Source organism: Phocoena phocoena, chromosome 14 (assembly GCF_963924675.1).
Source record: "Phocoena phocoena chromosome 14, mPhoPho1.1, whole genome shotgun sequence".
NCBI classification, from domain to species: domain Eukaryota; kingdom Metazoa; phylum Chordata; class Mammalia; order Artiodactyla; family Phocoenidae; genus Phocoena; species Phocoena phocoena.
In genome coordinates, this window is record NC_089232.1 from 28,729,202 (window position 1) to 28,751,515 (window position 22,314).

The 22,314-nt window shown below is 35.4% G+C and overlaps 1 protein-coding gene across 4 annotated transcripts in view; it reads left to right on the forward strand.

The window, feature by feature from the left end:
* Positions 1–22,314, forward strand: part of EXOC6B (exocyst complex component 6B) — a 715,924-nt gene that overhangs the window by 157,680 nt on the left and 535,930 nt on the right. The window lies entirely within an intron of this gene.

Here is a 22,314-nt window from a genome sequence, read left to right on the forward strand (position 1 = left end):
GGAGGGTTTTGACCAGGAAAGAATTGATTACATTTTTGACCCTTGGGTACATCACTCTCACTGCTGTGTGGAATATAGACAGAGAGGGTAAAAGTAGAATAAGAAGACCAGGTAGGAAGCAATTTCAATAATGAAGGCATGAGAGGACTGTAGCTTAGATAAGACTGTAGTGGTGGAGAAGCCTTATACTCTGGATTTAATATATTTTGAGTGTAGAACCAGTAGGTGGATTAAGTAGGGTTATAGCATAGAGAGATATCAAGAATGACTGTAAGGCTTTTGTTTTGAATAGCTCCAAGAATGGAATCGCTGTTTACCAAGATGGAGAAGAATGTGGGTGGAGCAGGTTTTTGGTGGGGGAGGAGGAGTTGGGAGAGGGAGTCAAGAGTTTGATTTTGGGTATGTTAAGTTTGAGATGCCTGTAAGACTTACGAGTACACATGTTGAGTAGGGTGATTGGATTTATGAGTCTGTGGTTCAGGAGAGAGGCCTCAGCTTGTAATATAATTTTGAGACTCATCATAGAACTGGATGGAATCACCTAGAAGGGAAAGTGTTGATAAAGAAGTTGTCTAAGGACTAAGCACAGGAACTTCTCCAAAATTGAGAGGATGAGGAAAGGAGGTGAAGCTAGCAAAATAGATTAACTATAGCATTCAATAAAGAAGTAGGAGAGCCAAAAGAGAGAGGTGTTACAGGTTCTTTTATAATGAAGAAAGTTTTCAGTATGAGGGGAGAGAGAGAAAGTTCCTAAAAAGAAATATTGTTGGGCAAATAATAGTATCATATTATATAGGGTCTTGAATGCCATTTTGAGGAATTTGGACTTTTTCCTTTAGCTCTATGTTTATAAACATCAGATGGACATGACCACGTTTGTGTTTTGGGTAGGCTTGCTGGTAAGCAGTGTGATGGCCAGGTTAAACGAAAAAGGAGAGACTCGCAGAATTTTAAGGGAGAGGTGATATAGTTTAATATACTGGTTCAACTCTGTCAGAGCTAATGCTGCCTTTTTATAAGGAATGTTTTGTAATGCCCCCTTTACAGTTCTTAATAAAATAAGTAGATAATGTAATCTACCTCTGTACATAATTCAAAAACTAATATAATACCCTAACTGTAATATAAAGGAGAAATAAAAGGAAAGTAACATAATAAAATATTATCATAACATAAAAATTGTATTATGATATAACTTATTGACTTGTAAAGTGTTTTTTTTTACAACCCATCCAGGTGTGCATGAGTGAATCTGACCTCCTCCACAGATTTCTTAAATGCCTCATCCTCAACACTCACACAGCATGGATCTCCCTAGTTTAAGGCATAATAGCATGTTTGATTTCTTTGTGTCTGGTGCTCTTTCTTTTTTTATAGAACTTTGAGGAGAAAGTTATGGTGAATTATAGTGTCATGTTGGAACTTCTTATGAATCATCAGGAAATGGTACTGTTTGGTTTGGTGTTTCTATAATTGTATAGATATACATTTAAATAGTTTCTGATCCCAGGGTTAATGAGATATTTATTATAGTATTAATTCCTCATATTTTGTTTTGAGCTCTGAAACATGTAAAAACAAATTGATGAAAACAGTACCCACTCTCTTTATACATCAGAATCATTTCTTTGACTTAGTTTTTATCCCTTATTTTATTAAAAATTGAATGGTCTTTATCTTAGATTGCAGTTACATTTGGGTAAGAGAACCTTGGCAGTGAACCTTCCACTTGTTTTTTGAGCGTTGTGAGGATTTCTTGGCCTCTTGAAGTGGTTGGAACTTTTGCCTGCTGCATTGTTCTTGATCACTCATGTTCCCAGGATTTATAACTGTTTTTCTGTATTCGAATAATGGGTGGCTTCTTCTCTTTTTTCTTTTTTAAAATAAATTAATAGACTTTATTTTTAAGAGCAGTTTTAGGTTTACTGAACATTTGAACAGAAAATACAGAGAGTTCCCATATACTCCGTAAATTCCATCATGCATTAGTGTGGTACTTTTTTTTTTTTTTTTTTTACAATTGATGAGCCAGATCTATACATTATTATTAACTAAAGTCCATAGTTTACATTAGTGTCACTCTTTGTGTTGTATATCCTATGGCTTTTTTCTTCAACAGTATAAATAACACATATATAATGACATGTATCCACCATTCACTATCGTACAGAAGAGTTTCACTGCCCTAACAATCTCTTGTGCACCACCTATTCATCCCTCCTTCACTCCCTCTTCCAGCCTCTGGTAACCACTGATCTGTTTACTGTCCCTATAGTTTTGCCTTTTCCATAATGTCATGAATTTGGAATCATATAGAAATAAACTTCCCTGTAAGCACTACTTTTTCTGCAGCATACAAATTTTGATAAGTTATATTTTCATTTTCATTTAGTACAAAATATTTTTTAATTTCTCTTGAGAGTTCCTCTTTGACCCATATGTTATTTAGACGTGTGTTTTTTAATCACCAATTATTTTGGGATTTTTCCATCTATCTTTCTGTTACTGATTTTTAAAACTCCCTTGTGATGTTCTTTTATAGTCCTCCCCCCCGAGAGCACTATAGTTTCATCTCTTTGAGAATGTCATATAAATGGTATCATACATATGTACACTTTTGAGACTGGCATATTTCATTCAGCATAATGTCTTTGATATTCATCCAAATTGTTGCATGTGTCAGTAGTTCACTCCTATTTATTGTTGAATATTACCCCATTGTATGGATGTACCACAAGTTGTTTAGTCAACTTTTGAAAGAATTTGGGTTGTTTTCATTTTTTAAATAGAGCTGCTATAAACAGTTACGTACAGGATTTTATATGAACATAAGTTTTCTAGGATAAATCTAGGAAAAATGCTATAGAATGAGATTGCTGGATTATAGGGTAGGTGTATGTTTAACTGTTTAAGAAATGGTCAAACTGTTTTTAGAATATACCCCACCAGCAATGTCTGAAAATTCCATTTTCTCTACATCCTCCACAGCACTTGGTATTGTCAGCTCCCCCTGCACCCCACCCCCACCCTCACAAGTCTTAGATACATAGTGATACGTTATGGTTAAATTTGCCTGTCTGTACTGGCTAATGATCTTGAATATCTTTTCATGACATCCAGGTGATTTTTGTTTGGTTTGGTTTGGTGAAGTGTCTGCTCAGATATTTTGCCCATCTTTAAATTGGGTTGTTTGTTTTCTTATTTTGGATTTTGGGAGTTCTTTACGTATTCTAGAAACAAGTCCTTTGTCAGATACGTGACTTGCAGATATCTTCTCCCAGTCTGTACCTCATTTAAAAGTTTTTTTTTTAACAGTGTGTTTCCACACAGCAAAAGTTTTTAATATTGATGAAGTTCAGTTTTTCAGATTAAACAAATGGATCATGATTTTGGTGTCATGTCTAAGAACTCTAGGCTGTGAATATTTTCTTCTATGAAACATTTCATAGTTTTAGGTTTTCAGTTAGGACTATGATTCATTTTTAATTTTTGTATAAGGTAAAAAGTTAAGTTCAAAGCTTTTTTTTGGGAGGGGGGCGGGGTACATATGAATATCCAGGAGTTCCAGCACCAGTTAATGAAAAGACTATGTTTTTCTCCAGTGAATTGTTTCTGCACCCTTTTCAAAAGTCAAATGGCCATATTGATATGAGTCTATTTCTGATCATTGATGTATGTGTCTATCCCTTCACCGATAATATACTGTGTTGATTACTGTAGCTTTAAAGTAAGTCTTAAAAACCAGGTAGTATAGTTCTTCACACTTTACTCTTCTTTTTCCAAAATAAAAAAATATTTTAGTTCCTTTGCCTCTCTACATAAATTTTAGAATCAGCTTGTCCAATAGCTACAAAAGAATCCCACTGGGATTTTAATTGTAATTGCATTAAATCTGTGGTTCAATTTGGGAAGGATTGACGTCTTTATATTGTAGGCTCTTTTAATAATACATGGATATGGTATGTCTCTCCATTTATGTAGGTCTCCTTTGATTTCTTTCATTAGCATTTTGTAGTTTTCAACATGCAGAGCCTGTGTATATTTTGTTAGATTTATACCAGTTACTTCATATTTCCTTTAAGCTATTGTAAGTGATATTACACTTTCTGTTTTCAAATTATTTATTGATAGTTTATAGAAGTACAGTTGATGTTTGTGTGTTGATAGTACATTCTCCAAGCTTGCCAAACTCACTTTTTTGTCGTAAGATTTTTCTTTTTTAAGGATTCTTTTTTTTTTTTTTCGGTACGTGGGCCTCTCACTGTTGTGGCTTCTCCTGTTGCAGAGTGCAGGCTCAGTGGCCATGGCTCACGAGCCCAGCCACTCTGCAGCATGTGGGATCTTCCTGGACCGGGGCATGAACCCGTGTCCCCTGAATCAGCAGGCGGACCCTCAACCACTGCGCCACCAGGGAAGCCCTTTAAGGATTCTTTGATGTTTTCTAGGTAGATAATCATGTCACCTGTGAATAGCAACAGGTTTTTTTTTTTCTTTCTAATCTGTATGCTTTCAATTTCCCATTCTTGTTTTATTGCATTGACTAGGTATTTTTCAGTTCCCTGGCTTTTGTTTTTAATCCTCTAGCTAGAAAGCTGGGGCTTTTCTTGTGGGACTTCCCCACCTGCCCTCTCATCCTGAGCCAAACAGTGGGAAGACAGAAAGAAAGAAAAAAGCACTTGGTTTGGCCCCACCCTCTAAGAACCACAGCTCCACTGTATGGAGAGAAAGGTTCTTCTCGCTTAAGGGTTTTAGCTCCTGTAGGATCTCATTAGTGACCAGTGCCACTGTTGTTTAGAAATTGCTTATAGGTTATGGTGGGATGGAGAAAAGAAAGAGAAAAAAGATGGGATATTTCTGTACTCTCTGAACTTTAGGTAGTCCCTTCACTGTTTCTTGGGCCAAAATCAGAGGGCAGATCCTGAAGCTTCGTGGCCCACTTCCAAGTTTATGGTACATTGAGTTCAGGCTAGGAGATACCAGAAGGAAAAAAAAAAAAGTACAGCCTGCTACTATTTACTTTTCAAAGTCCTCAAATAGCTGCTGTATGCCTTCTGTCCATATTTTATAGCTATATGCAAGTAGGAGAGATAGGTTTGAATATGTTTACTCCATTTTACCTGGAACTGGACTCCATTAATGGAATTTTACAGAGATTGAGCTAAGCCATCTCTCTTGTGTACAGACTAAATAATCAAGAATGAACAAACTCATGATGTTGCCATAGTTATAACAAAATATTCTGTGATAGATCAATTAATAGGCAAATACATTGATGGAGACAAAGTTGTTAGAAGACATTGGATCAGAATAGCATTTGTAATTTGCTCCTGAGGGGAATTTCAAGGATACTGTAGATAATTCATCTTTGTTGTGCCATTAGAAAGAGCTACGTTTCTGTAATTTTTAAAAAAGATTTATTTATTTATTTTATTTATTTTTGGCTGCATTGGGTCTTAGTTGTGGCACACAGGATCTTCGTTAAGGCTTGCGGGATCTTTTGCTGCAGCATGTGGGCTTTTCGTTGTGACGCGCGGACTTCTCTCTAGTTGTGGCTTGCGGGTTTTCTGTTCTTCTCTAATTGTGGCGCGCAGGCTCCAGTGTGTGTGGGCTCTGTAGTTGTGGCGCATGGACTTAGTTGCTCCACGTCATGTGGGATCTTAGTTCCCTGACCAGGGATTGAACCCGCGTCCCCTGCATTGTAAGGTGGATTCTTTACCACTGGACCACCAGTGAAGTCCCCATAATTTTTTTTTGCTAAATAAAGAGAATAGAAAAAGCCTAATTGTCAAAAGGCTGAGAAAGGAGAGTGTTTTCTGAATACCAGTCTACAAATGTCCCTGGAAGTATGTGCAATAAGTATGTATTGTTAACTATATTTAAGATAATTAAATTATTACAGGCTTTTTCCTCCCAGCTTTTTGATTAGATTAGTCATAGTTTTTTTGTGTGAATTTTATTTATTTTTTTATACAGCAGGTTCTTATTAGTTATCCATTTCATACATATTAGTGAATATATGTCAATCCCAATCTACCAATTCATCACGCCCCCCCCCCCCCCACTTTCCCCCCTTGGTGTCCATACGTTTGTTCTCTACATCTGTGTCTCTATTTCTGCCCTGAAGACTGGTTCATCTGTACCATTTTTCTACGTTCCACATATATGCGTTAATACATGACATTTGTTTTTCTCTTTCTGACTTACTTCACTCTGTATGACAGTCTCTAGATCCATCCACGTCTCTACAATTGACCCAATCTCATTCCTTTTTATGGCTGAGTAATATCCCATTGTATATATGTACCACAACTTCTTTATCCATTCATCTGTCGATGGACATTTAGGTTGCTCCATGACCTGGCTATTGTAAATAGTGCTGCAATGAACATTGGGGTGCACGTGTCTTTTTGAATTATGGTTTTCTCTGGGTATATGCCCACTAGTGGGATTGCTGGGTCATATGGTAGTTCTATTTTTAGTTTTTTAAGGAACCTCCATACAGTTGGTACAGTTACTGTATCAATTTACATTCCCACCAACAGTGCAAGAGGGTTCCCTTTTCTCCACACCCTCTCCGGCATTGGTCGTCTGTAGATTTTCTGATGATGCCCATTGTAACCAGTGAGAGGTGATACCTCATTGTAGTTTTGATTTGCATTTCTCTAATAATTAGTGATGTTGAGCAGCTTTTCATGTGCTTCTTGGCCATCTGTATGTCTTCTTTGGAGAAATGTCTATTTAGGTCTTCTGCCCATTTTTTGGTTGGGTTGTTTGTTTCTGTAACATTGAGCTGCATGAGCTGTTTATATATTTTGGAGATTAATCCTTTTCCGTTGATTCGTTTGCAAATATTTTCTCCCATTCTGAGGGATGTCTTTTCACCTCATTTGTAGTTTCCTTTGCTTTGCAAAAGCCTTTAAGTTTCATTAGGTCCCATTTGTTTATTTTTGTTTTTATTTCCATTACTCTAGGAGGTGGATCAAAAAAGATCTTGCTGTGATTTATGTCAAAAAGTGTTCTCCCTATGTTTTCCTCTAAGAGTTTTATAGTGTCTGGTCTTACATTTAGGTCTCTAATTCATTTTGACTTTATTTTTGTGTATGGTGTTAAGGAGTGTTCTAATTTCTTTCTTTTACATGTAGCTGTCCAGTTTTCCCAGCACCACTTATTGAAGAGACTGTCATTTCTCCATTGTATATCCTTGCCTCCTTTGTCATAGATTAGTTGACCATAGGTGCGTGGGTTTATCTCTAGGCTTTCTGTCCTGTTCCATTGATCTGTATTTCTGTTTTTGTGCCTGTAGCATATTGTCTTGATTACTGTAGCTTTGTAGTATAGTCTGAAGTCAGGGAGTCTGATTCCTCCAGCTCTGTTTTTTCCCCTCAAGACTGCTTTGGCTATTCAGGGTCTTTTGTGTCTCCATGCAAATTTTAAGATGTTTTTGTTCTAGCTCTGTAAAAAATGCCATTGGTAATTTGATAGGGATTGCATTGAATCTGTAGATTGCTCTAGGTAGTATAGTCATTTTCACAATATTGATTCTTCCAATCCAAGAACATGGTATATGTTAAAAAATATTTATTTATTTATTTATTTTATCTTTGTCTGTATCGGGTCATAGTTGTGGCACGCAGGATCTTTCATTGTGGTGCGCTGTCTTCTCTCTAATTGTGGTGCATGGGCTCTGTAGTTGTGGCACACGTGGGCTCTGTAGTTGCAGCACACTGGCTCTCTAGTTGTGCCTCATGTGCTCAGTAGTTGCGGCCCGTGGACTTAGTTGCCCTGCGGCATGTGGGATATTAGTTCTCTGACCAGGGATTTAACCTGTGTCCCCTGCATTGGAAGGCAGATTCTTAACCACTGGACCACCAGGGAAGTCCCAGTTATAGTTTTAAAGAATTAGGATAGTACTGGCTATCGGCAGACTGAGTTTTAAAAGCTAATCCTTCACTCTTACTCTAAAAAATGTTTACTAAAAGGAGAGGGTGAGATAGTGTTTAGTAAAGGAGACCACTGTACCAGTTTATGCTGTGATTGCTCATTTTGGGGTTTGTCCAGACTGATCTACATGGGATAGACCTTTTGCTGTTTTCAGATTGCCCTTTAGTAAGCTGAGGCTTTTAAGAGTTTAACATTACAAATACCTTAGGTTCATTGGCATATGCAGAACAAATGTGAATCAAACACAAAATTGATTCTTTCAAGAATTTTATTTATTGATGTGGTAGTGAAATACTACACTGTTTACAATAGAGAACTAAGTGGGATTTTGGGTATGCTGAGAAGTTGACAGCTTGTGGGTCTTGAACAAAATACTTTCTTTTGTGGGATAAAAGAAGAAAAGATTATGTTCTTGAAATGATTATTTATAAATTATTTGAAATCTTGTTCTGCTTCCAGCTCAAGAGGCTTTTGCCAGCATTGTGGTCACTGCAATAGAGAAATTTTGGATGCAAAAAAAATCTTCACAGAATCTGTTTGCATTTGAATAACAAGTTAAAGAACCCTTATGTAGGCTCAGGGCAGTAAAATATAGTTGTGCTCACAGTTCTTTCACTTTCTTTTTTATGGTAAAATAATTAGGAATTGGAATTAAAAATTGTAGCAATTCAGTGAAAAGTGAATCATGAGTATGTGGAAAGGATTTTGCTTGTTATACCGTGGGTAAGAGATTAGCAGTTGCTTCATTGAGGGGATAGAGATCCCATGGAGAGATTTGCTTCTTGTGTGACTTTATCTTCTTTAGATGGGAAGATAATATCTCATTTTAGGTTGTTTTTTGGAATTTGGGCTATAGTCAAAAGACTGCATGGTTTTCATATTGTGTATGTTCCAGTTTGTTTATTAATTTATTGTATGTTTCTGCCCACTTTCAAAAAAAATTTGAGGTACGTTTGGGAAAAGACATAGACCTACAAATACTGGGGTTAAATGAACAGTAATATAGTAATGAAAATGATGGTGGATAGGGGGCATAATGAAAAGGAAGAGGAAATAATTATACCAGGAAATTGATCTACAGGATCAGCTAAGGTTAAAAAAGTCAACGTGGGCTGCATAATTTTCATCATTATCAGATAAAAAGTATAAATTTTTCCCCTGGAAGTTTCTAAAAGAATGGAGAGGGTTGTTTTTTGTTTGTTTGTTTTTAAACTGTATATTACTCTTGATCATTGGGGGAAGGGTACACAATAACAGTGGTTAAAAATAGTAAAGGTATATTTGTGAAAAGAATGAAAATTACTAACTCTTAATAAAAATATATACATTTGTTAGAAAGTGTATTTTTTTCTCGATCTCTCTCTTTCTTGCCCATCAGAATTGTAACCATCAAATGGCCATTCATATACGAAAGGCAAGCAAAAGCTCTTTCTTGGCTCTAGTACCACAATGTCAGGGCTATGAAGGCCAAGGAATTAGGTGATGGGAGAAAGGCAGTGGGAGGGAGGGAACATTGCAACTGGAACTGAGTCTTTGCTTTTCCCTGAATCCATTATAATATTTGAAAAAAAGAGAGCTCAGCTATGAAACTAACAGTTACAAATTATTTTAACAGACAGAAACAATTTGTTGCACTTTGCCAACAGTTTTTTTTTTTTTGGTCCTTCTATATTGTTGAACCTTTATTGGTTTAAAAATTTTCAGTTGATTTTGTATTTTTTTAAAAACTAGTTTTGCTTTTACTATGATATATAATTATCTCCTTCCCTTCAGTTATCTCAGGGTACATTGATTTTTTAAAGGTCAAGAACATATCTTTATTGGTTCCTGGAAGATGTTTTTGTGTGACCTTCAGTATAGTGAAGGTGACCTTCACCTTTATTTTTTTTATAGAGAAAGTTAGAACTAAAGAGCAGGACCGGATAGTTAACCTGCTCTTTAGATATTTTCCAATACTTACTGCCTTATTTTAATTGTACATATTTTTTTTTCAGATTATGAAAGTAATACTTGTTTAGTGCAGGACATCTGGGAAGTAAATAAAATAAAAATTGCATATAATTAATAATTAGATGTTACCACTGATAATATTCTCATAGTGTTCTTATGATTCTTTATATGTCCACCTTTTAAAATCTAGTAGTGTATTGTGAACATTTTTTAATGTAAGAAAATATTCTTCTGTAAAAATAATAGCTAATATTTCTTGAGTGCTTTATTTTTCTCATGTAAAATTCTTATGGTAGGCTTTCTAAGACTAATGTAATGACTTTAGCCCACAAAATCATCAGAGACCCAGTCTTTTTCTAGCTTGCTGCTCTGTCATCTGTCATTGCTACCTCAGGTTGAAGATGACTATCTGAATTCTATTTGTCTTAGCCATATTCCAGCCAGGAGGAGGATTGCTGAAAATGGCAAAAGAAAAAAAGGAAAGACCTAATGTTGAACAGTCATGGTAATATGGCTAAATAGTTAATAAAATAGATATTGATGTATATTGTTAATTAAAAAATAACAGATTATAAAATAGTGCGTGTATATACAGTTGGCCTTCTGATTCAACCAAATTGCAGTTCGAAAGATTTGGGGGGAGCAACCACAGAAAGTTTCAAAAAAAACCCTTGAATTTGCTGTACTCTAGCAACTATTTATATAGATAGCATTTACACTGTATTAGGTGTTATAAGTAACCTAGAGGTGATTTAAAGTATGGGCATATCTCAGAGATATTGTGAGTTTGGTTCCAGACCACCACAATAAAGGGAGTATCACAATAAAGCAAGCCACATGAATTTCTTGGTTTCCCAGTGCATGTAAAAGTTATGTTTACACTATACTGTAGTCTAGTAAGTGTGCAAATAGCACTGTCTAAAAAATATACATACCTGAATTAAAAATACTTTGTTGCTAAAAATGCTAACTATCATCTGAGCCTTCAGTGAGTCATAATCTTTTTGCTGGTGGAGGGTCTTGCCTTGATGTTGACGGCTGTTGACTGATCATGGTAGTGGTTGCTGAATGTTGGGGTGGCTCTGGCAATTTCTTAATGTAAGACAACAGTGAAGTTGGCTGCTTTGATTGACTTTTCCTTTCACCAACAATTTCTCTGTAGCATGCAGTGCTATTTGATAGCAGTTTACCCACAGTAGAACTTCTTTCAAAATTGGAGTCAGTTCTCTCAAAGCTGCTGTTGCTTTATCAATCAACTAAGTTTATATAATATTCTAAATCCTTTGAGGTCATTTCAACAATTTACACAACATCTTCACCAGGAGTAGATTCTATCTCAAGAAACTACTTTCTTTACTCATCTATAAGAACAACTCTTCATCCATTAAAGTTTTATCATGAGATTACAGTAATTCAGTCGCATCTTCAGGCTCCACTTCTCATTTTAGTTCTCTTGCTATTTCTACCACATCTGCAGTTCCTTCCTCCCTTCAAAGTTATCCATGAGGGTTGGAATCAACTTCTTCTAAATTCCTGTTAGTGTTGATATTTTGACCTTTTCCCATGAATCAAGAATGTTCTTAATGACATGGAGAATGGTGAACCCTTTCTAGAAAGTTTCAGTTTACTTTGCCCAGATCCATTCTAGGAATCACTGTCTGTGGCAGCTATAGCCTTACAAAATGTTTCTTAAATAATAAGACTTGAATGTTGAAATTACTCCTTGATCCATGGACTGCAGAGTGGATGTTATGTTAGCAGGCATGAAAATAATGTGAATGTCGTTGTCCATCTCCATCAGGCTCGTGGGTGACCAGGTGCATTGTAAATGAGCAGTAACATTTTGAAGGAGTCTTTTTTTTCTGAGCAGTAGGTCTCAACAGTGGGCTAAAAATATTCAGTAAACCACGTTGTAAACAAATGTGCTGTCATCCAGGCTTTGTTGTTCCATTTATAGAGCACAGGCAGAGCAGATTTATCATAATTCTTAAGGATCCTAGGATTTTCAGAATCCTAGGTAAATGAGTATTGGCTTCAACTTAAAGTCACCAACTGCATTAACCCCTAAGAGAGTCAGCTTGTTCTTTGAAGGTTTGAAGCAGACACTGACTTCTCCTCTTGAGCTATGAAAGTTCTAGATGGCATCTTCTTCAATTATATCTATCCAGACCACTAAAACTTTCTCCATATCAGCAGTGAGGTTGTTTTGCTTCCTTATCATTTGTGTGTTCACTGGAGTAGCACTTTTAATTTCCTTCAAGAACTTATCCTTTGCATTCACAACTTGGCTAACTGGCACAAGAGGCCTAGCTTTTGGCCTGTTTCAGCTTGTGAGATGCCTTCCTGACTAAGCTTAATCATTTCTAGTTTTTGATTTAAAGTGAGAGACATGCGACTCTTTCTTTTACTTGAACACTTAGAGGTCACTGTAAGGTTATTAATTGGCTTATTTTCAATATTGTTGCATCCCAGGGAATAGGAAGGCCTAAGAAAAGGGAGAAAGACAGGGAATGGCTGATGAGTAGAGCAGCCAGAACACACAGAATTATTAAGTCTATTATGGGCGCAGTCCGTGGTGTCCCCAAACAGTTACAATAGTAATATTATGGATCTCTGACCACAGATCAGCATAACAAATATAATAATAATGAAAAGTTTGAAATATTGCTGGAATTACCAAAATGTGATACAGAGACACAAAGTGAGCAAATACTACTGGAAAATGGCACCCATAACCTCACTTTGATGCAGGGTTTGCCACAAACCTTCAGTTTGTAAAAAACATATTATCTGTGAAGCACAATAAAGGCATAGCTCAATAAAATGAGGTATGCCTGTATACGGAAGGACGTACATAGGTTTTATGCAAATACTACATCATTTTATATAAGAGACCTGAGCATCCATGAATTGTAGTATATGTAGGGGGTCTTGGAACCAATTCCTCACAGATACCAAGGGACGATTAAATTAGTATATGTATGTATGCAACTGTATTTGTGTGTGCGCGCGCACACACACACACACACACACACACACAGATTAAAAAGGTCTGGAAGGACATACACCAAAGTGATAGTAGTACTCATTTCTGGGTGGCAGTTTTATATATTAAAAAAATTTAAAAACAGTTCTATGATGAACATCCTTGAATGAAGATTTTTTAGTTTCATCAGTAGTGAATGAATGTGGCTGTTTATCTACACTGTTGGCAGACTTTTTTTGTTTTGCTGAACTATAGTTGATTTACAATGTCGTATTAATTTTTGCTGTACAGCAAAGTAATTCAGCTATACATATATATACATTTTAAAATATTCTTTTCCATTATGGTTTATCCCAGGACATTGAACATAGTTCCCTGTCCTATACAGTAGGACTTTGTTGTCCTATATGTAATAGTAGATATTCTATATGTAATAGTAACCCCAAGCTCCTAGGCCATCCCCACCCCCAACCACCCTCCCTCCCCCTTGGCAGCAACAAGTCTGTTCTCTGTGTCTTTGAGTCTGTTTCTGCTTTGTAGACAGGTTCGTGTCATATTTTAGATTCCACATATAAGTGATATCATATGGTATTTGTCTTTCTCTTTCCGACTTACTTCACTTAGTATGATAATCTCTAGTTGCATCCATGTTGCAGCAAATGGCATTATTTTGTTCGTTTTTATGGCTGAGTAGTATTCCATTGTATATACATACCACATCTTCTTTAGCCATTCATCTGTTGATGGACATTTAGGTTGTTTCCATGTTTTGGCTATTGTGAATAGTCATGTTGTGGCATACTGTGAATAGTCATGCTATGAACATAGGGGTGCATGTATCTTTTTGAATTAGAGTTATGTCTGGATATATGCCTAGGAGTGGGATTGCTGGAGCATATGGTAATTCTGTTTTTAGTTTTCTGAGGAACCTTTGTACTGTTTTCCATAGTGGCTGCACCATCTTACATCCCTACCAACAGTGTAGGAGGGTTCCTTTTTCTCCATACCCTCTCCAGCATTTGTTATTTGTAGACTTTTTTTTTCGATCTCTATTTTTTAAAAATTTATTTAATTAATTTATTTTTGGCTGCATTGGGTCTTTGTTGCTGCACGTGGGCTTTCTCTAGTCGTGGTGAGCTGGGGGGCTGCTCTTCGTTGCTGTGCATGGGCTTCTCATTGCAGTGGCTTCTCTTGTTGCGGAGCACAGGCTCTAGGCACGTGGGCTTCAGTAGTTGTGGTGCACAGGCTTCAGTAGTTGTGGCTCATGGGCTCTAGAGTGCAGTCTCAGTAGTTGTGGCACACGGGCTTACTTGCTCCGCTACATGTGGGATCTTCCTAGACCAGGGCTCGAACCCGTGTCCCCTGCATTAGCAGGTGGATTCTTAACCACTGTGCCACCAGGGAAGCCCCTATTTGTAGACTTTTTAATGATGGCCATTCTGACTGGTGTGAGGTGGTATCTCATTATAGTTTTGATTTGCATTTCTCTAATAATTAGTGATGTTGAGCATCTTTTCATGTGTCTATTGGCCATTTGTATGTCTTCTTTGGAGAAATATCTAGGTCCTCTGTTTTTTGATTGCATTGTTTTTGTTTTTTTAAATAAACGTTTTTGTGATATAAGAAGGAAAAATTGATACCTTATTTTTTGACTTGCAGTTTTTTGACTATTTTATTTCTTCTTTTGTGAATTGCCTTTTTTTGGTCCCTTAAATTTATTTGTAGGTGTTTTAGTTTTACGTAATCATATTTGATGAGCTTTTCCTTTGTTTTCTCTTGTGAAATCTTTCTCCATTATGAGATGAAAAAGTTATTCTCCTTTTTTTCTTATGGTATGTTTGTTTTAGTATGAGATAGAAACCTGGTATTGTATATTTTCACCAACGTTTATTCATTTATTCCATTTATTAAATAATTAACCTTTTCTTCACTGATTTGAGATACTACCTTTATAATTTTAGGCTGTTTTTGGACTTTCTAGTCTATTCATTTTTTCTCCTGTCTATTGCACACTATTTTAACTATTATCGCTTTACGTATACTCTAACATCTGATATTTTAGCTTCCCTCTCATTATTCTTCAGTTCAAAATGATTTTGAGCATTTTCATCTATTTATTTCTTCATTTCCAACATTGTCTTAGAAAACATTGTCACGTTTCATTAGGACTTTGTTAAAAGTTTGAAAAGAATTACCTTATATTTCTAATTTAACTTGTGAATGCACAGACTTTTTGCAGTAGAGGCATCACATCCAATAATATGGTATGTATCTTCATTTATTCTGGACTTTTTATGTCTATTAAGTTTTATAGACCAAGATATTATCAGGAAATATGTAAGTTTAAACTGGGAGCCTTTGCAAAATATCTCAGGGATAGTTAACTAGCTCAGTATTACTAAATCAGAAAGGCACTTTCTACATAAAAAGAAATTTGTAATTTTGGTCATCATGCTTTCAATAATTTTTTGGAATCTATTTTGTTAAATACTTCGGTGTTCATATTCAGATGTTGGATACTAGAGTTTCTCCACGTTGGGGTTCTTATTTTGATTAGTTTTTATATATGGGAGGGTATCTTTGAATACTTTTTCATTAAGTGTACATGGAATGGAATTTACATGGATGAAAATCTTTTGGAACTGTTGTATAGCTGTATAATTTTTTTTACCCCTTTTTCTTTCTCTCACAAATAACAACTTTCTTGAAAACAGAATTTTTGTGTCACATGTTTTTTCCATCTCAGAAGGTATTTATTTTCCTCCATTGTCTCATTGCATTTATGGTAGAAGGCTTATATCTGCTTGATTTTTCCTTTTAGCTTGTCTTTAAAAATATCTATAAATGTAAAGAATTAAGAAAAGAAAAGACCCTGGATAGTTTTGAATAAGTTAGCATACAGTTATTTGTAATATGTACTTCTAAATTTTTTATTGACCTTCATATTCCCCAGCTACTGAGGTGATCATAGTTAGAGTTATTTCTGCATAAACTTCACTGCTCCTAGTAGTGCTTTGTGTAGAGCAGTTACTAAAATCTGCTTAGTTGTTTGAATCATTGATCCAGTAATTCTGGATACTGAGTCAGTAAGAAAACCAGATTTGTTTTTCAAAAGGTAAATATACTTGTAAGTAAAAAAAATGAAGTAATTAGTTCTTACTACTTATATGTGGTATTATTTGTTTTCAATCAGTATTCCTGTTCTTTTTTGGAAAGTGTTTAAGGTAGTTCATGTAGAGTAAAACCCAAGAAAACATGTTCAACCTGTTTTCTGCTCAATTAACCTATAAAATCATACAGCCTGCTAACTTGCTGAGAGAGTTTTGTGGTTGGAGCATTTGTGGCTATATTGATATGTGGGTGATAACAGCTGTTGAGAATTATATTTGAGGGCTTTGAATTTAAAATAATCCTGGCATAAAGTTGGGTGGTCAATAAAGGTAAAAAAAAAAAAAAAAGAGGAAGAAAGAAAAAGACAGAAAGTGAAAGAAAAAGAAATTACTCATCCTTGTGTTCAGCATGTAAATATTTCATGTATTTAGAAAGGAAGAAAGGCACCTAGTTGTTTAATTTTCATCTCTGGAGGAGTCAAAAATAATAAGACAAAATCAGACAAACTCTATATGTCAGTTTAAAAATCTTATCTCCCCCTCAACCCAAATGATTGTTGTTAAATCCTTTGGGTTTTTTCCTTCGTTAACCTAGCTAATTATAAACATGAGAGAAATTTGGAAACTGACTTCAGTTATATGCGATATATGAACCCTTTGGGAATAAGATAAGACTTGTTAGAAGACAGTTGTTAAAGACTTCTATGTAGATTGAAAGCTGGAAGAAAATCTGATGTCTAGAAGTGTTTTTTAAAAATTAAATGCAGGATGTTGTGCAGTGGTATGTTTTCAAAGATAGCCTTACAATCCTTTGGATGTTATTAATACTTAATATCCTTTTAGATTCATTTCTAACAATGCTACGACCATTGTTTATAGAAGCTTGGAATATCGCACTGAAGCACATATATAGGAAGATTTATATTTGATAAAGCCTCTGCCAAATATTAGGCTCAAATGTTAAGTATCAAATCAGTAACTTTGCTCAGCCCATTAACGTTATTCCTTCCTTAGACAGTATTTATATATTCAGGATTAGGGAGTAAAATCAGATGATTTTTAAAGTGTCTTTCAACTCAGTGTCAGTTGAAAGGTATTGCTCTCACATTGCTTTCTAGAAAAAAGCAGATTATAAAAGAGTAAGTAATTTTTCCTTTTCTCTATAGAATTACATACACTTATATGAAATGTTTTATAATTATATATGATATATACATAATATATGTATATACAGGTTCCCCCTACTATCTGAAAATACAGTGTTCCTATGAAATCTTTGTAAGCCTAAATGTTATAAAGTGAAGAATATATACTCCGCTTTCTGAAAGTTCACATTATACCACTTTGCTTTTAGGAAAGTATGGTAATGGTTTTTTTCCATAAAAGTGAAAATCTTCCGGTTTCTTTTGGTTAGCGAAAGTGGGCCCTCCCCTCCTCCATCCCCACCGTCCCTCTGTACACACACACACAGACACACACACACACACACACACACACACTACCCTTTTTCCTTCTCTCACAAATAACAACTTTCTTGAAAATAGAAATTTTGTGTCACATGTTTCTACCACCTCATAATGTATTTATTTTCCTGCATTGTCTTCTTGCATTTATGGTAGAAGTCTTATGTCTGCTTGATTTTTCCTTTTAGCTTATCTTTAAAAAACCTATAAATTTAAAGAATTAAACATTTATAAATTTAAAGAATATGTATACATATATATATATAGCTTATTTTTGTGGAATTTTTTTCACTTAGGTAAGCAATAGAGATTATAATTAGCTTGTTTGGTGTAGCAACAAATAAGAAAAATTTTATCATTAGGTCGTTGCTGATAATTGCAAAGTTTCACTTGATTAATCAGGAAAAATTATAGGTAGGAAGAATTCTTTTTCTATAGAAACTGTCACTCTGTGTTATAATTTCCCTTAGTTTTCTAACTTGAATATTTGCAGAACAAGCAGTAGCAAGGAGTTGGTAATCGTTGTGTGGTTGGTCGGTAATTTTGTTACTGAGCTAAATAAATGTAAGTATGATATCACATTGAAGAGGCTGGCAGGTCCATCACTGGATAATAGGATTTGAACTTATTATAAAGTCAGAACAAACTAGAAAGACACATAGATGCAAACTTAATAAGAATAGAGAGAAAGGAAATGTGTATAGGTTAGGCATAAGCTATATACAAATTCAATGGTTTATTAAAAGATGATTTCATTAAAACCACGTAGGGTTTGTTATAGAATACAAATCCTTAATTTTATGAAATAAGACTGTGTACCGTTTTTCTTTTTTTGTTAACATCTTTATTGGAGTATAATTGCTTTTACAATGGTGTGTTAATTTCTGCTGTATAATAAAGCAAATCAGCTATACATATACATACATACATCCCCAATCTCCTCCCTCTTGCGTCTCCCTCCCACCCTCCCTATCCCACCCCTCTAGGTGGACACAAAGCACCAAGCTGATCTCCCTGTGCTATGCAGCTGTTTCCCACTAGCTATCTATTTTACACTTGGTAGTGTGTATATGTCCATGCCACTCTCTCACTTTGTCCCAGCTTACCTTTCCCCCTCCCCATGTCCTCAAGTCCATTCTTTATAAGACAGTGTACTCTTTATCATTACCACTATTCAACATTTAATAGAAATTCGATCACTGCAATAAAAGAATAATATGAAATGAGTTGTGTAAAAAATGAAGAAGGAACAGGATTTTTTAAACTTGCAATGTAATGCCATTTATGGGATAGACCCAAGAAAATCAATTGGAAAATGATTTGAACTAGTAATACAGAGTAGTAACTAGCTGTAAATATATAAAATTCAATGCTTTACCATATGCAAGAAATAACAGAAAAATAAAATGGGAAAAAAGATGCCATTTACAAGTGCACTGACAAGAACTATGTGTACTCAAGTATATATTTCCTTGGAAAAAATAAGACACAATTAAACAAATTAAACTAACAAAGAAGATGCAGAATCTATGTGAAGAAGAGAATAAAACACTATTAAGGGACATAAAATAAGACTTTAATAAATGAAGAGACCATGTTGATGGATGGGAAATCATAAATTAACATAGTTATAATGAAGATTGCAGTGAAATATGAAATTCTTTTGGATAAAATGAAAAAGTGATTTCAGAATTCACTTGGAGTAACTACAGTCATATTACTAGAATCACATTACTGAATAAGGATGTATGGCTTTTGTGGTATGTATTTGTGATTTGGTGCTAACATATGAAAATATATAATGCTATAGCATACAGTAATGACAGAACATAAGACTAGAATAGAAAGTACATAAACAAACCTTAGTATGTGTAAGAAGTTGATATATGATAGGAAGCATTTTAAATTACTAGTAGGAAGACTGAAGGAGTTCACTGTGGCACACAGACACTACAAGTGGATTAAAAAAGTAAATATAAAATCCACCAAAGTGGACTTCCCTTGGTGGCACAGTGGTTAAAAATCTGCCTGCCAATGCAGGGGATATGGGTTCGAGCCCTGGTCCGGGAAGATCCCGCATGCCGCGGAGCAACTAAGCCTGTGCACCACAGCTACTGAGCCTGCGCTCTGGAGCCCACGAGCCACAACTACTGAGCCTGTGCGCCACAGCTACTGAAGCCTGCGTGCCTAGAACCCATGCTCCTCAACAAAGAGAAGCCACCGCAATGAGAAGCTTGCGCACCACAACGAAGAGTAGCCCCCAGCTCGCTGCAACTAGAGAAAGCCCGCACACAGCAATGCAGACCCAACGTGGCCAAAAAAAAAATTAAATAAATACATAAATAAATAAATTTATATAAAAAGAAATCCACCAAAGTAATAGACAATATGATTTATTATTAGTCTTGGGGTCAGGAGGGGCTTCTAAACTTGATACCAGAGAAAGTATAACAATGTTTGGGGAAATTTTAGTAAATATCATTATAAAATTTAAAACCTGTGTCTTATTTATTAAAATCAAAAGTGAACACAGACCAGGAGAGAATATTTCATATCCAATGAAGGACTTGTATCCATAATATACAAAGAACTCTTAAAACTCAACAGTAAAACAACTCAAAAACCTGGCAAAAGAGCTGAACAGACACCTCACTAAAGAAGACATTCACACAGGAAAATTAGCATATGAAAAGATCCTCTACATCGTATGTCATTAGGGAATTGCAAAGTAAGACAACAATGAGACACCACTACACACCTAACAGAATGGCCAACATCCAAAACACTGACAACACCAAATGATGTTGGTGATGCCAAGCAACAGGAGTTCTTATTCATTGCTGGTAGGAATACAAAATGGTACAGCCACTTTGGGAGACAGTTTGGCAGTTTCCTGTAAAGCTACACATACTCTTACCATATGATCCAGCAATCATGTGCCTGGGTGTTTACCCAAATGAGTCGAAAACTTGTGTTCGCACAAAAAAACCTGCATGCAAATGTTTATGGCAGCTTTATTCATCCTTGCCAAAAATTGGAAGCAACCAAGTTGTCTTTCAATTGATGAATGGATAAATAAACTGTGGTACATCCAGACAGTGGAAAACTATTTAGCACCAAAAGGAAATGAACTGTCAAGCCATGAACAGACATGGAGGAACCTTAAATGCATATTGCTAAGGGAATGAAGCCAGTCTGAAAAGGCTACATACATATGGCTGCATACATCAACTATATGATATTCTGGACAAGGCAAAACTATGAGGGACAATAAAAAAGATCAGGAATTGGAGCTGGGGGAGAGGATGAATAGGTGGAGCATAGGGGACTTTTAGGATAATGAAACTACTCTGTATGATACTATAATGATGGATACATGACATTATACATTTGTCAAAGCCTACAGAACTGTACAACACAGAGAGTGAAACTTAATGTAATCTTTGGACTTTAGTTAATAATAATTTATCATTATTGGTTCATCAGTTGTAACAAGTGTACCACACCAATGCAAAATGTCTGTTTAAAAAAAAGTGCCTCAGAACGCTCTTTGACATAAATCACAGCAATATCTTTTTGGACCCGTCTCCTAGAGTAATGGAAATAAAAACAAAAACAAACAAATGGGACCTAATTAAACTTAAAAGCTTTTGCACAGCAAAGGAAGCCATAAACAAAATGAAAAGACAACCTACAGAATGGGAGAAAATATTTGGAAATGATGTGACTGACAAGGGATTAATCTCCAAAATATACAAACAGCTCATACAGTTCAATACCAAAAAAGCAACCCAATCAAAAAATGGGCAGAAGATCTAAATAGACATTTCTCCAAGGAAGACATACAGATGGCCAAAAGGCATATGAAAAGATGCTCAACATCACTAATTATTAGAGAAATGCAATTCAGAACTACAGTGAAATATCACCTCACACTGGTCAGAATGACTATCATAAAAAGTCTACACATAATAAACGCTGGAGAGGGTGTGGAGAAAAAGGAACCCTCCTACACTGTTGGTGGGAATTTAAATTGGTATAGCTACTATGGAGAACAGTATGGAGGTTCCTTAAAAAACTAAAAGTAGAGTTGCCATATGATCCAGCAGTCCCATTCCTGGGCATATACCTGGAGAAAATAATAATTCGAAAAGATGTATGCACCTCAGTGTTCATTGCACCACTGTTTACAATAGCCAGGACATGGAAGCAACCTAAATGTGCATCGACAGAGGAATGGATAAAGAAGATGTGATACATATATACAATGGAATATTACTCAGCCATAAAAAAGAATGAAATAATGCCATTTGCAGCAATATGGATGGACCTAGAGATTATTATACTAAGTGAAGTAAGCCAGAGAAAGATAAATATCATATGGTATCACCTATATGTGAAATCTAAAAAAAAAAACGATACAAATTAACTAATATACAAAACAGAAATAGACCCACAGACATAGTAAACAAATTTATGGTTACCAAAGGGGAAAGGGGGGGTGAGGGATAAATTAGGAGTTTGGGATTAACAGATACACACTACTGTATGTAAAACAGATAACCAACAAGGACCTACTCTGTAGCACAGGGAAATATACTTAATATTTTGTAATAACTTATAAGGGAAAAGAATCTGAAAAAAATAGATGTATATATAACCGAATCACTTAGCTGTACACCTGAAACTAACACAACACTGTAAATCAATTAACTTCAATTAAAAAAATGCCTAAAGAAACGAAAGGCAGAACAACTGGAATACATTTATATTGTAGAATGTAAAAAAAATAGTTAATATCTTTAGTTTTAGAGAACTCTATAGACAAAGAGCCTCATAAAATGGGCAAAGAATATGAACAAAA